The following is a 15,479-nucleotide window of genomic DNA, read 5'->3' as shown; positions in this document are numbered from 1 at the left end:
ACATAAAAAATCCAATGAATGGTTTTATTATTCAATATAAATGGTATTTTCCTTAGAAATTATTTTTTCTTATTTACTGCAACATAACGAGAGAAATCTCATATTTTCCGAGAGAAAATAAAATGACTATATACATAATAATATAAAAAAATCTGAAAAATAAAAATCTGAGATTTTTTGCGTGTAACAAAAAAATTATCTGTTTAAGATTAAAGTTGATTAAATATTTAGCATACCTAGTACAGTAAGTTCTTGAAGATCGTAAAATGAAATCCTTACACACGTTCTGTCAATCGATAGAGACTGTCGCTAATAAGAACATTGCGAGGAAATTGCGTGCACGACGGTTCCCGACCCCGAGGAGACAGCGATCTTCCGCGTATTTTCTAACTTCTTCGTCCACTTTTTTCCGTCTCGCGGTTTCCGTTCAGGGAGCAATGCGAGCGTCGCTACGCTATGGCACCGAATGAAAGCAGGAGGCACGCGTCGTGTAGTGGTAGAAATTCAATTTCCCGTCTATGCCGGACGTCGATGCTTTTGGGAAAACAACTGTCAGCCAATGCGGTGGCGAACGAAACGAAAGGTCTGAGGCTTTTTACCGGACTGTTTTACGGCGGCCCCGCCTGTGGAAAATGCCGATTGCATGAAAGACCGACGCTTTGTGAGGCTGCCCTTCCATTTCCAAGAAAGCCCTAGACATTCTTCAGGAAAACACGACCAACACGCGGCGAATGTTATCATAAAGGCGTGTATACATAGCCATAAACGAATCCGAACGAGCGCAAACACACGTTAACGAACAAATGTGAACGCTAACAAATTGAAAAGTATACAAATAAATAGAAAGTACTGATTCAATATTCATTGATGTTACATGGTATACAGTTTTCTCCCTTTCATCTGAAAAATAAGTCTAATAATGTTATTTCGACGAGAAAGAAAAGAAACAATAATTATCGCAAAGGTACCTACTTTTATATAAATTAATAAAAGCTAGAAAAAAATAAAAAAGTTGACGACGGATGTAAAACATTAGTTAATAGATATATTATATATTATATAATAAAAAAGAAGAGCTGTTCTGGCAATAAAAAATCTTATAATAAATGTTATTACACAATATAATAAATTAAAAAATATAAATCTATAAGCAAAGAAAAAATATGTTAAAGGTCATCGAAGTACCGAGTGGAAACCAAGCAATTATTCACGAACAATTCTCTTTTTTTTCGAAGATATGTAGGAGTTACGGTCACATAAGCCCCCTTGCTTTCACGGATGATCGATCGGCGGTCGTTCGAGTCTTGCCAGACGAAATGACACGGATGAACGGGTGTCGCGTACGATCGGCAGGGAGTTGATGGGAATTGTGGTATGCCGTTTATTCGGTGGCGAACGAGGCGAATCGAAGTGAGGGATAACGTCGACGCGTTTACGCGCTTCCGTGTTTCCGCCGCAATATCCTGGAGCCTGCTGGATCCCGATAATCCGTGAGTGCGAAATAGCCGATTTGCACGTTTCGTGCTGATTGAGCGGGTGTGTACCTTAACAGTATTACACGCGCATTCACGAGTATGATGCGCGCGCGCGTGGGCAACTAGTAATAAATTTGATCCTACTTCGGGATACACCGCTAGACGGAAGAGATTTTGTATAGCAGATGCTTGCACAATTGTTACACGTCGTAATGAAAGGTAAATACATGTATCTTTCGGCGGTGACAAGTTGCCAGGACTCACGAAGTCCTGGGAGTCGTGTGTTTTTGGCGTAAACGCGCGTTTCTCTCCCAGTAGTCATAAATCTGAATTAATCCGCCCGGGAATTGCTCGAGGTAGTTAAGCCTTGAAAGATACCGATAACTACGAACTTTTGTGGCAATCTGTTTGAAAGACTAGGAGACCTCTCCCTGCCTGGCATACGCTAGTTACAACCGCCGAGACTGTAGCTCATAAGCTCTAACTTCGGTAAGTGCTAGATATAAATTACTACTTAGTTAGTCGTGATTTATACGCTCTCAAGTAGAAGTTGCATATTGCGTACGTGCGACGTGAACACCGCTCACGTACCAAACACATTTTAGTCTACTATAAAGTTCTCCTATTCGATTTTCGTATACTTGTTAAAATCAAATCTTGAAGCTGCAATAATCTCATATTTGGAAATTACTATAAAAACAATATTTATATATATGTTTATTCGTAATAATAAAAATTTATAACATCTTATCGTAGATATATTTTGTTATTTATATATTTTCACTTTCTATCTCTTTTTTCACAACACTAAAAATTATTATTTTAATAAACAAATCGTATTCAATTATATTTTTTCAACAATTAATTTTTCAATTATATTATTATGTTCAATATCTTAAACATCTTAATAAATTTCAAATATGTATAAAATTCCTGTTATCGATTATCTTAATAATAAATACATAAATGCAAGAATTCCATTTAATCCAATAATATTGATTTGTGTTGTAAAACAAATTAGAATTTTACTTAAAATCCCACGATATGATGGAAGACGATAATACACAATTTATTACAAACTGCAAAACTGACAACACGGTAAAGTCGTTGTTGGATATGCTATATTTTGGGACTTACTATGATTTATTATTTATACAATACACAATGCATTTAAAGCGAGCGTAAAACGCACGATTTTTCTTCCGTATGAAAGTATTTTGACAGGACATTCGATATGCTATCGACGATCCACAAAACGGAATGATTGGGATTTCGCGCTTATCAGGTTTCTATATGGACCAGAGAAATCGTATTGCATGTATATACGAGAACTGTGGAGAATTAATTGCCGAATTAAGATCGAGCGAGTTGCCGCCGATCGATCGCGTTAATGGAATTCGTAACTTCCGCGTGCCAGAAGTGCCGGCGGAGGACTCTACGTCAAGGGATATCGACTAGCGATGATTTCCATACGACCGGGAGTACATTGAAATCAACGATGTGCGATAGTTTGATTGTTTCATTGTTACTTGCAAAGAGATATAACCACGCGTGAGACGAAACACATACATAAAAGTTTTCTTACCATTGTAATAATGATAAAAAATTTTTAAAAACATTACAGTCAGTTTTATAAAATACGGGAAAACTGTAATAAATAATAAAATAATATTATTGATAAAAAAGTTTTGAAACTAATTTAAAATACTATCAGTTATATTCATTATTAATGGAAAAACTAATAATTTAGCAAAATATTGTTTTCACAAATCAGCAATTTTAACTATATCGTTTTGTTTTAAGACTAATTAAGCTCAAATTTACAAATCTCTAAAGATTTTATGTGCATACGCTTTTCAAGATTTATTATACAATTTTCTTGTGCATTTAATACGTGATACTGTTTCTATTTGCATCTTCTTATATCTATGTATGTATTAGTGTCATTATTTCGAAAAATCTTGCAATGAACAGGCATATCGAAAAAATATCTATCACTAAATTTATTATTTTTTTAATTCATTTAACATTTGTGCATCAGAATATTATTAACGCAATTACTCTAAAAATTTAACCATTGTATGTATATAAGTCATTACTATATCATTAAACTCATTATTTATTTTCTTATATTGACAAGAAATTATAGATAAATCTAAAATTACATTTCAAACTAGTAATAATTTTTTTAAACTCCTACACCGGCCGAATTTGACAAAAATACACTTTTAATTGTTATCTGTGTTAAACTATTGTCTCTTTATTGAATTATATGTCTACTTAGTAATTAATACGTATATTATTTTTGCATAATTTTTAGATATAGTTAGCGTTTAATAAAATAATATTTTTGACAATGCCATATATGAAAGTGAGAAAGATAGTCTTCTTCTCTAAATAATCTTGATTCGAGGAGGCTTACATTGACGACAAGAAACCGCCGTCTTGCGGACAGTAATCCAGGCTTTGCAAGTCAAATCGCGAAAATGGATTTTCGGCAAGGATCAGGAACCAAGAGGAGAATCGCCCAAACCAACGGCATTCACTACTTGCAAATTTCAAGATGCCGCAAAGTTAAACTACTTAAATGTTTAGCTTCGCGAAGTGAAGTTAGTTTGATAAAATGCGGTTTTGAAGGATTACATAGAAATTTTCTAACAGTCAGCTGTACAATGCAAAGCAAAAGATTTTAAAGTAGTTACATTTCAGGACGCGTAGAATAAATCCACGTCTTAATTCTTGCGTATGATTTAGAATGATGGTTGTTGAACTATTTATATATATTTTCATAACTAGATTCTACTCGATAAAAACGGTTGTGTTATAAGTTCGTTCTTCCGTTTTGTTGGTGCAAGAGGAAATTATCCACTTACAGTACAATATCTTGTCAAATCCTTTATCTCCTAATTAATGTAGTTGCAGGATATAATTACAGAGGCAAGCGTCTGAGCGCGTAACGTTGATGGTAGTTTATTAACTCTTTGTTAAAACCTCAATGGCGAAAGGAGTAATTTATATTCCGGGGTGAAGATAATTAATCGTAAGTGCGGCGTCGACAAAAAAAGACTCCTTACTCTGACGTGCTTTGTTCCGTGAACTCCTTAACCGGCGTCGGTAAGAAAAATTTGCGAAACTTTAAGTCGATCGCTAAATAAGCAAGATTGTTGGCAAGATCTTGGCTCCTCGCGTGGCTTTCTCGTGGTTTTCCTTAATTAAGTATTCCGCTCATTACCATTGTGGCAAACCTTCTTTCCCTTTTCCCCGTAAGTGAACGAGGAATAGGAAGAAAAAGGAAAAATTTTCATTCTCTACATTATGGTCTTTTCTTTTTGCAACGGCTCAAAGCCTGGTGAAAACTTATATCCATGAAGATGATGACACACTTGACACTAACGGCCTCTTCCCCTTCACCTCGACGCCCTCTAACGTAACGTGCTACCGCCATGTTAGAAAAAAGAAAATAAAAAATATCGGAAGAACGCGATAAAAAATTAAGCTAAATAAACAGAATATAATTACGTATAAACAAAGATATTATTTTTTTCTTTCAGGTAGTTTAATATCATGAACAAACTTTATAATGATCAATGTAATTGTATTGAAAAAAATTACAAGTTTAACTTTTGTTGGCTGTATTAATTTGGTAGTAAAACATTCTTAAGAGACAGAGAAAATAAGAATACGATGAGTAGATAGATAATAAAGACGAATGTATTCTGAATGAAGATTCTTTGACAATGATAAGTTGTCTTTGAGATTTTGTCAGCACTATTCTAGGCCGGGTGAAATTGATAATTTTGCCACGACGAAAATATGAACGAGAACGACTTTTCTCCCACGAGGCCAAAGGCAGAGGGAATGAGAGTAGATCGGCAAAGAGAGAGAAGACCAGCGTGCAAGAAGCGAATTTCTTCGAGACACGAGAGATGTACCTTGAAGGTAGGCGCGTTCGCTCTCTCCCTCGCACCCTTTCCCTTTTCTTCGTCCTTTCGCTCTTACCAACAGGAGAGAAGAGGTAATCAATACATGCGTCTACTCTTCCACTACCTTTCCACCCTCTTCACCACCGTCTTCCGCACACCAGTGCCTTTGTCTTCGAGTACTCGACTACTGAATTTCTCGTCATGAATATGAGTTTGCATTGCCGGATACATCCTCAAAAGCGTCGCTTTTCATCGACGGATTGGTCCGTTTGCGAATACGTTCTGCAAATACGTATACGCGTGCCGAAAAAGTTTTTACGAAGCTTCCTGCTCGAAGATAAAGAAACACGTTGAATTCTATGTGTTCCGAGACCCGTAAAGAGTTTGTTCTGATTGTTTGTTAAATCTCACAAACAAATTGCTCTCTCTCTCTCTCTCTATCGAATTTTTTTGTTTTCTTTCCCGTGAGAACTTTCTCAACAAATTAAAAATGTTGGCGAAAAGCATAAAAGCGGGAAAAATTATAGTAAGTTAATTTTTTAAGCTAAGTAGTAAAATGAAATTTATGTAAACTGTTTGCGTTTGCATATATTGACGAATTTTGGTTGATTTGTAAAATGGAATATATCTCATCGCGGAGTTATTAATAATAGACTGTTAAATTTATTATCGTTCAATATTGATACGCTTTGCAGGAATTTAATCGCGGAAGAGATCTGCGTAGTTTGAAGAAAAATTTTATCGATATTCACTTTATAAGGAAGTCGCGCCGCCGGTAATAATACTCGATGATAAACAGTGCCGCTTTGTATCCTGTAGCTGATAAAATTTTAATTACAGCATCGTGCATGTATTTGGTAGATTATGAACCTTAATGCGATTAAAAGTTGCCCAGAATAAACGGGACACTGTATAATAATTATCTCTGTTAAGATGCGGTTATATAACGCTGATAATAATTATTATTAAGTAACTCAAGTTATATTGCCGTCGATAAATCAATTTTAAGTTATGATGCGTCGAGACGTTGCATTATTTAGGCACATTAGTTGCGCATTTAATTAACTCGACGAAGCTTTAAGTAATATCTCCTCCCCGAAGTGTGCAAGTGTGTATTTTTCTTCTACCATCTTAAAGCGACAGTTTTTTTTATTACGTTTTCTGCAGTTTTTAAGCTGAACCATTAGCGGAAGAGCTTTCATAGAATTTGATTAAATAGTAGACGTAATTGCTAAAAATCAGGAATATTTTTGCTAACACGACTATCCTTTGAAGACTAATAAAAATGACAACTTTTAAAAGCAAAGTTAGCTTGACCAATTTAAAAAATTGATGCGACATATAAAAGGTTGCGTACCGAGTTTTACATACATACATATTACGTAAAGTTCAGCTTTGATTAAAGAAACGACTGAAATTTTGTTTATTTATTGCGAAAGTACTCGTGTCCTAAATTGATATTTCTCTTGCCAGACTTTTTAACGGTAAATATAGAAAATCCTTTTCGCAAGAAACGATGCTTCCGAGCCTACAAAGCAAAAAGGTCGACAACATGAGAAATAGGAAGACTCACGGACTTTTCATAAATCATCGCTTGTTCTTTCTGAGAATGCTATATGAAAAGAGCAAAACGGGAAATAAACATATAGTTTCTTTGTCGTATGTAATGTTAATATATTAAACATCGACTTCTATTTACTATATTTTACTTTTTGCGTCATGCTATACATATACTTCAAAGACTCTTGATTATTTGCGGAGAATTTATTAACAAAGTAACATTTTTTAAATTAAATGAAATAATTAAAAGTTTTAGTTGAATAAAGTTTAATTAAGAGATACACTTAACTTGTTCTGTATATATTTACAGGTCTTTGATTTACTCAGAATTTTTTCTAATATGAAAATAAATATAATAAAAATATTGTCTATTTTCTATCGTTTATCTGTATCTACAGTACATCACGCAAATTCTTGACGCGTGATACGCGAAAAACGTCGTCTCTCTCTCTCTCTCTCTCTCTTTCTCTCTCCTCTCCCCTCCCCTCGACGGTTCAATTTACGTAGAAGAATTATAATTTACGAGGGGCGAATCTGCCGAGGACGTACACAAATGCGAGACGGATGACACTGATGTTCGGGGGCATTAACTTCTGCCTACGCACGAAAAGGGGCGAAGGACACGCGCACGACGATAACGCTCGCGAATAACAAATTAGATATCGTGGTGGGTTAAGGAGACCGGAAATCTTTCGCTAACGACTTCAGGCCCTCCCCTGGATTTGCATTTACATCAGTGTGGTCGCTCATAAATATAATAATGCCGGAAGAGACTGACGCATATACCATTCCTATCACATGATATTCTAGAAGTACATTTATTGCTTATTATTTAAGGAAGTAAAGCTTCATTAGGAATTAAAAAAAAAAAACAAAAACAAAATTAATAACAACATTTCAATATCAAATTTCATATATGTAACAACACGCAAAATATGTATTTTAAAAGAATGCATTTTTAAATATCTTTTAAGCAGCAGCAGAAATGATAAAGATTTATTCTCTCTCCCAGTTTAGTCCATTCATTATAAGTCTACATGTGCGTAATACACAAAAAAATTAAATAATGTAGACTGTACGTTATTTTAAAATATTAAGTAACAATATTAAACTACGATCGCTGTGTTCTGCCACCACAAGCGAATGAGAGCGCGGGAGATCACATTGAGACGACACGAAGCTAATTTCGGATGAGCAAGACGAAAATTTCGCCAGCAGAGAACGTGCCGGTACGATTATACCTTCGCAAGATCATCGTTCACGACGACGCGCTCTTAGACGTAGTGGGTAGTTAGGGTCGTATTACATTTACGCGACGTGCCGCATTAATTTATTATCCCGTAGTCGCGTTAGCCGTGGCTATGCCGGTGCTCCCGTTACAGGCACTAAGGTAATTATAACTCAACTCCCGACACGCGAAACTATGCAAAGCCAATCTAAGCCCTGTACCGATCCACGTCCTGCACCCACGTCCCGCCACCGCTTCTCCCGTTCGTCCTCTAGCAGTTCTGCCTCTCCCCTCCCTCCCTCCTATATATAACCCCTACAATGCCATCCCTTAGTCTTTCCGTAAGCTTCCCTTCCGTCGTAAACCGACGTCTTAGATAACGAAGATCGGTGTCGTGTGATGGATCGGCGCCACCTTCCCATTAAATTGTGTCCTGCTCCGACCGGGCATGTAGACGACGAAGAACAGCTCGTGTTCCATCGGAGTCCCGCGACATGACACGCGTATTTTTCGTGAGGTTCTACGGTTTCATTACACCGAGATTTAGAAGCAAAAGTGATGGATATCGTTTTGTTCGTGAGACGCCGCGCGGATTGATGGACAACGATAAACTTTAACTTTTAACGAAAAAATACAAAGTAAACATTCAACCATCGCAATAAAATCTTATAAGTCCTATAGATCGTCGAAAGTTTTATATTGATTTTTTAAATTTTTTAATTTAGCAAAATTGCGAATCTTATTATATACCTATTCATTTCCATATTTGCAATCGACATTATTAGTATATCATCGAAATACATTTTTAAATATATACTTCGATTATGATGATTTTTTAGAAAATAATTTCATTTACGATTATTAAAATCCATAATTGTATAATTAATTATAAAAATGGGTCAATTTTATATATATATATATATATTCACACTTGTGAATTTATTCTAATAAAACGATTAAATTATAAATCAAATCACGATACAAGCGGCATTCGATATTCGCACGCAACAAATCATTAACGCAAGTTTTTTTATCTCTTTCCCTCTCCGGATTGTAAAAGAGGGCTCGTGCGAAGATCGCGCGTGCGATTTTCCGAGGAAAAGAAGGACGAAGAGCTACAAATCGCGCCGCGACACCGGCGCTAACGTTCGGGGACGTGCACTCCAGCAAGCAACGACGGTAACGACCCTCTTAAAGCGGCGCGAAAGTTCGTTTGTCTGATACTTCCGATACATTAAGCCGCGGATTTGTGACTCCGGCGCGGAATTCGGATTAGCAAAATTGCATTTTACGGCTCGCGGGCGCATTCCGGGGTACATAAATTTACCGCGAGAGCACCGTGAAGAGAAAGAGATTACGCGCGTCCTTGCCTCCCACCGATCGATTTCTTGCTGCGCGAAGACTGCATGCCTCGCTATTATTTTATTATTTCATGCACTACAAACGTCGTTGCATAAGCAACGTTTCCCTATCCCGATCGAATCTCGGGACACTTATCACGTCGCGAATATCCACCGAAAAACTCACATAGCTTATCAAGATAAGGTAAATACTTACACTTGTAATAATAAAATTGTAGAAAAAACGATAAAAAAGAGAGGAAAATTACAAAGTTATTTCAATAAATCTAAATATCTGCTTAAAAAAATGGATCCATTGTAAAGAAAATTTAACACTTATATATAAATCGTAAATTTAATCTTCTCAGAATATTTGTTTTTCGTATTTACAATTAATAATACAAGAGTGCATTTTCTAAATTATTTTATAATCTTTTTATTTATTATATTATTAAGCAATAGTTGTATAACAACAGGTTGAGAAAGCAACGTTATTATTACATGCGTAAAAATAGAATAATTTCTTTGCACAAATTTACATGATTATTTAAATCAAGTAATCTCTAATTAATTAAAATCTCTAATTAATTTCCATCTAGTCGATAATGTGGCTTCTTTATATGCAATAACCGAAAACAACAGGAGATCGACTGTAATCCTACATGAAGTGAAATATAATCCAGCGCGTTATAAGTTATTGAACACAATCGAACCCACACGATCTGTAGAGAGGTTTGATGTTACAAATACAGCCGCAATAAAGCCACCGAGAAGCAAAGCTTGATGAAACTTAATTCCTTCTTTCGTGCAATCGACGGTTTTATATTTGCATGAACGTTGGCATGTTTTATTCAAGGGCGACGATGTTACGTACCATCTTTTCAACCTTCATTCTCCCTCGTCGGTTTAGAGAGGGGTACAGGGTAATGCGGATTGCCCTTTCATTCGGAGCTAAAATTTATAGAGATTCCTGCAGCGCTCCCTTAAGAGAGATTTTAAAAATTCAAAAATTCTTTCCCGTGCGCGCGTGCGGTATTAAATTTCGCGTTGCTTTGCGCGCACACTTCGCCGCTATCTGAACCACATTGTGGCACGTCGGCAAGAAATTGAATTATGACGCGTTTACTATGACGGAAATTAATTAGCTTATGATTTATCTCGCCGTGCATTAAACCGCTGAACAGATTCTCTAAATCACAAACAATTTACAAATTTTTTCAGCTTTTGCGTTCTGCTTTGGCCTATCTTTTTTTGCGCTCCAACAATAGTCAGTCTACGTACGACAAGCATAATGCATGAACTGGAAAATGGCAGTATAAATCGTCCCTTATATTCTAAAAGAAACGTGCTAATTTATTCCTCTCTCAAAAATGTCTCTTTTGCAGAACTAAAGAGACCGTCTAGAACTCTTTAATTTAAAGGAATATTTTATCTTACGTCTTTCCGTTAAACGCGACAAATTAAACTTAGTAAGTAATTTTGACTCGTGTCACGCGCGTGTCCGCTTAAGAATAATTAATTAACTGTCTGTTAAAGAGGAAATTGCTCTTTAAGATGAGCCCTCAAAGACCTAGACCTACAAGCTCGATCTGTCTGTCGATAAATTTTATGTTCGCGATGCGCGATCGTAGTTCACTCGGTCCCAAACGACGATGTAATATCGACAAGCGAGCGTTGTATATCGAGGCAGGATTTTCCGTACCGGCGACGTTATATCGACATAAGGTGCGATATAACGTCGCTACGATATGGCCGCCGTACGTTTTGTCCTGCTCGCGTAACCGGCGAGCATTCAGCGTGCCGTGGGAGTACTTCGTTGGATTTTTTATACGGTCCGACCGCTAAGTCCTGCATTATAAAGACCCTGCGGGGGCGCCTCTCACTGAGAATTATATTAAGGAAAAGACAGCGGAGATGTGCTATCCCGAGGGAAGTTTCGCAGCGAGGCGAGACTTCCGGGAACGCCAAGTCTTCTCGAAACGTTCCCATCATGGATCCATCGAACTTGCTTGCGAAAATTATGCACGTGCATGTGTTATGTAAAGTATTAGTCTTCCTACATTCTACATTCTACATTCTATATTCACCTCTAATATTCTTACAATAAAATAGGCGATATTACGTACGTGTTATTCATTTTGTTTTTTCTATATTAGATATACATACTCGTATAACTTCTTTTTTTATATAAAACAAGTTTTCTTTTATACATTTTTTAAAGATAAATTTTTATCCTTTTTGCTTATTTTTAAAATTTTTATAAATATGTATGTATAATAATATATCCTAAAAGAAACGTACAAAAATATTTAAAATTCAAAATTGTGTAATATTTAATATATATTTATTAAAATCGATTTTTTTGCAAATAAATTTCAATTTGATCAATGGGTTCATAGATAAATGGAAGCGCAAGAAATTCGCGACATCTTTTATACACAGAGAGAAAGACGTGAGACGTGAGAGAGCAATACACCAGTTTACGAACGTCTGATTTTGTATCCCGGAACGGATGGCGGCGATATTTTCCAGAGCGACGAAGTGCCAGGAGCGAGAGATGCCACATATATACGTAACGGTGTAGTATACACACATCCGGACCAGAGATGCTGCCAAGAAGGGGAAGAAAGGAAAGCGCGAGAGAAGAAGCATATCACGTACAGAGTGCAACGAGAGAGAGAAAGAGAAAGAGAAAGAGAGAGACGTGTCGGAGCGAGAAAGCAAGCGAGGCGTGTACCGGTGGCGCGGGCATTCTCGAGAAAGTGCGAAGGGGGATTTGGGGAAAACGCGGTTTTCGTGACGAGGGGAAGGGTGAGCCGAGGGTAGCGGAGGCAGGATCACGTTCCATGGAAGTAACTTGGCCAGCAAAGCCTTCGGGGCTATCAAACTTTCGGGCTTGATACATCGAGAGCTCTAGCAACTTCCCCGCGTTGCACGCACCCCTCTGTGTGTGTCCGATCCTCCACCTTTCTGAGACTTTCCCCTCGCCTTTCTCCCCGTTTCCGCTTTTTTTTTTTTTTTTTTTTTTTTTTGTCCGGATAAGACTGATCAGACGCCATTGTAATTCGCGGCCAGCACAAGAGCGCTGTCGGATTCCTCCGTTACCGATTCCATTTGCAGTGGACGTTAATACGACAGATATAGATACAGCCGAAGGGCTAAGGCCGACCTCGACTAACTCCTCGTATCTCATCCCACGAAATGATCAAGGAATGTACGGGTGAGGGAGTTTTCCACGTGGTTTTATTGGTGGCCGTTTATTGAACGTCGACGAAAGAACGCGAGTCGTTGCGTCGAGATAACACATCGATGGGACATGGACGTGCCTGTCGGTAGAGATGAAAGGTTCATCTGGGAGATTGATCGACGTGGATTTCGATACTTTGAGAAAATTTTGCGCAGGAAGCGATGGAACGCAGCGCTGTTGTGACACGTGACATTTGATGGTCATGTATATACAGAGTATAATCAAACCAAACGACATTAGTTTGCCATCGAATAAAAAATTCAAAAAATTCTAAATCCACAAATTCTAGTAAACACATGTTCAAAAATATTTCTCCTTAAAAATAATTAGAAAGCTTAAAAAGATTCACGTATTATAAATATTTCTCAGAAACTATGTTATATCTTGTATTCAATCGAGTCTTCTTAATAAATCTAATTAATAAGTTTTTTTTAATGAAAAATATGAGTTTTTATATAAACATTTAATGTATAAAATTATGACAATAAGAAAGCTCATTTTACTTGATACCATTATGCACGCTATGTGCTTATATTTATCTCAAACACTTTGTTTTTTTGTTCTCAGTGTATTTTTGAATATTACTTAAATTTAGATATTAAATATAATGCAATGTATTACAATATTCATGTATAAAATAATTTGAAGTCTAAAGATAATGACTTGTATAACGATCTGGAACACCTAGAAATATCGTTACATAGAACTCGCTTGTAAAACATGTAGATCATAGACAGGCGCTTTGATGTTTGACTATAGGCGAACTTGTTCTACTTGGCGCGCAAACCACTTTGTCAGATAATCAGAAAACACGAATTATTAGTTAAATACATATTTATATTTATACAACATAGAAACAGAAAGATATCTGTACATTTTCTATTTTAAAACTTGTATAAAAAAGATTTCAAAATTTATAAAAATATGTATGTCTAAAAAAAAATATTTTTTTTATTCAATAAAATTATTTTTTAAAAATTCTTTTAGATACAACTTTACTACTAATAGATAAATTGTGTATTATAGCATGACATTATAGCAGATACATTTATTAAATGCATTTTGATACGTACGGTAAGAGCTAAAGTATGTATTAAACAAATCCAAAGAGGAGAAATGAATTAAAGTAATTAATTCGCTTATATGTGTATGTAGAATAATGAAGATGGAGATGCATATACATGTCTCTTTCGAGAAATCCACGACGTAGGGAAAGAAGGATGAAATCAGACATGGCTGGTTGTTAGGCATAAGTGGACACGGCATTCAAGATAAAATACAACGAGGGTTGAAGTCGCGAGAGCGGACTATTAGATTATGGGTGGTCGAACAACAAGATTGCGGACGAAGGGGAAGAGGCCCATTAGTTTCGCCAACTGTATCTTGCGTTGTGTAACTGGGTTAACAATTTTGGCACTCTCGTTCATTGCCGTCGGCCATTTTCCCTGAAAACGCTGAACAAGGGGATCAGCATCGCAGATATTTATGACCGTGGCTTGACAAATTATGTAGAATCCTTTCCACCATATAAAATATGAGAAAGTCGTTTCCATTATCTTTCCAAACAAAAATCTCTTTTTTTATAAATAAGAATTTTTGCCTTTTTTTAAAACATTTTAATAGAATAATACATTATGCTTTTCTTTTTAACATTACAGTAATGTTTTACGCGTTCTATTTAGCTTAATCTATTACAATTATTCTCTACATTCATTAGTAATCTTTGTATGCTGCATTTTCATAAGCTAAACAGCTTTTATAAATCTGATATCAACTTATTAAAGCGTCAAAAGAATTCATGTAATTTCTGCAATAACTTCTGTAATCATTATTTATTGCAATATAATATTATTGTTATAAATTTTTTAATAATACTAAATTCAAATTTATATGTTAAGTTAGTTAATTAATAATTAATTCGTTAATCATTTTAAAATTAAAACTAATAACTTTTGTAAACATTTTAAAAAGAATTCAAATTTTTCATTTTTTTACTGTTTTTAAACTGTCAAATTGATCATCAAAAATGGGTGAGAGATATATATTATATTGTAGCATATATGTATTGTTTATGCGAACGCATGAAATGTATAATAATATGAGTTGAAATAATTTGTATTGTTTATGGTCGAGATAATGAAAATTTTTTCGTACTTTCATAAAATCTAATACGAGAATGATTTATAAAAGATAAAATCATGAAGAAAATTACATTTGTATTTGTACTGTAAGATTCTGTGCGATTCGATTTTCATTCGTAAACAATTGATGTACGACAGAAAATGAAGGATAACAATCCGGCTCGTGGCGTTGCTGCCGGCTACACGACCGACTGGTCTTGTTTGTCTTTCGACTGTACGTCGAGGTAGTATCAATGTTGTTTATAGAAACGCAAAACGCGAATACATATTCTCTTTATGGTACAAAGCGAAAGTATTAACCGCGTGTACGAATATATTCACGGTGCGATTTAAAGGGACGATGTGAAAACCTAGAAGAGCGTGTCCCCCGATCCCTGTCAAATATCCTCGAGCGAATTCTCTCATCTGACAACAACGCGAATCTGGCGGGTTTGCAGGCCGACTTCATTCGACATGGATCGCGAGCGAGAAAAGAAAATATCGGATATCAAATAACTGCATACTACTCGCGTGCCCGGCAGAATTAAATTCCGATGAGACACTTGAGAACGCGCAGACTTGCTGA

Source organism: Anoplolepis gracilipes, chromosome 2 (genome assembly GCF_047496725.1).
Source record: "Anoplolepis gracilipes chromosome 2, ASM4749672v1, whole genome shotgun sequence".
In the NCBI taxonomy this organism is placed as follows: Eukaryota; Metazoa; Arthropoda; class Insecta; order Hymenoptera; family Formicidae; genus Anoplolepis; species Anoplolepis gracilipes.
The sequence above is the reverse complement of the archived record's forward strand: the minus strand, read 5'-3'. Positions refer to the sequence as shown.